The sequence below is a fragment of the Euleptes europaea genome, chromosome 1, assembly GCF_029931775.1.
Source record: "Euleptes europaea isolate rEulEur1 chromosome 1, rEulEur1.hap1, whole genome shotgun sequence".
Classification (NCBI taxonomy): domain Eukaryota; kingdom Metazoa; phylum Chordata; class Lepidosauria; order Squamata; family Sphaerodactylidae; genus Euleptes; species Euleptes europaea.
In genome coordinates this window covers 167731028-167732150 of record NC_079312.1, presented here as the reverse complement: position 1 = coordinate 167732150, position 1123 = coordinate 167731028, and the positions used below count along the sequence as shown (strand labels likewise).

The 1123-nt window shown below is 50.0% G+C and overlaps 1 non-coding gene across 1 annotated transcript; it reads right to left on the bottom strand.

The window, feature by feature from the left end:
* Positions 1-667: 667 nt before the first annotated feature.
* On the bottom strand, positions 668-739 carry TRNAA-GGC (transfer RNA alanine (anticodon GGC)). Its single transcript has one exon. It is a non-coding gene; the product is annotated as a tRNA-Ala (tRNA).
* Positions 740-1123: the final 384 nt, after the last annotated feature.

Sequence of the window (1123 nt, the reverse complement as noted above, 5' to 3'; positions counted from 1 at the left end):
TGTGGGAAAAAAATGGTTTGTGTCTCAAATACAATTTTAGACTCTTCCAGCACATGATGGATTGGGCTTCTCTTCTGAGCAGGATGCTCTTGGGACATGAGGGATTCTGGCTTCCTGCTGCCCCAAGTATGAGAATAATGTCCAGACTTCTAGATTCCCACTCCACCCATTCATTCCTAAATGAAGTAAGAAAAGCTGACTCTTCCTTTTCACGTGGGATCAGAGATCATGAAACCTGGCTCCAAATCACTCTTCCCATCCCTGCATTTGAAAATTGCATAGAACAGTGGGGTAGGAGGGGGTCATCCATCCAAAAAGAGATCCCTTCCTCCTTTGGGAACAAACTGCCTTCCAACCTGTCTCTGATATTACTGCTGCCTGGCTGTATTCTATGCAGTGCCTGTCAAAGGTTTCCAGTAGTACTTTGTATTCAGCACTTCTCAGAATATCTATACTTTCCTTTTCAAGGCTGCGTGCTTGAAGTTCAATGGATCTTAATTTTGCACGGAGGTGGCCAAAAACCTGCAAGCTGAACACATGAAGCTGCCTTCTACTGAATCAGACCCTCTGTCCATCAAAGTCAGTATTGTCTACTCAGACTGGCAGTGGCTCTCCAGGGTCTCAGGCACAGGTCTTTCGCATCACCTCCTTGCCTAGTCCCTTTAACTGGAGATGCCAGGGATTGAACCTGGGACCTTCTGCATGCCAAGCAGATGCTCTACCACTGAGCCACAACCCCTCTCCATAGCTCTCCAGGGTCTCAGGCAGGCGTCCTTCACATCACCTACTTGCCCAGTCCTTTTTCAGGGGTGGGGAACCTTTTTTCTGCCGAGGGCCATTTGGATATTTATAACATCATTCGTGGGCCGTACAAAATAATCAACTTAAAAATTAGCTGACAAAGCCCCAAGCAGGCAGCTGCTCCAGATGACCCCCTCCCGGTGTGGGCAAGCAGTCAGGTATCCAACCAGTGGCGCACTCTCCCACCTGGAGGCACAGGTTGGTCTGTTGCACCAGCCAGGCGTAGCGGTCCAGCCGCACGCCGGAGTTGCTCCTGCTCCGCATGGTCGGGGCCAGATTCTACAGCTGGCTCCTGCTACCTTCGCCTGCAGGAATGAAATGA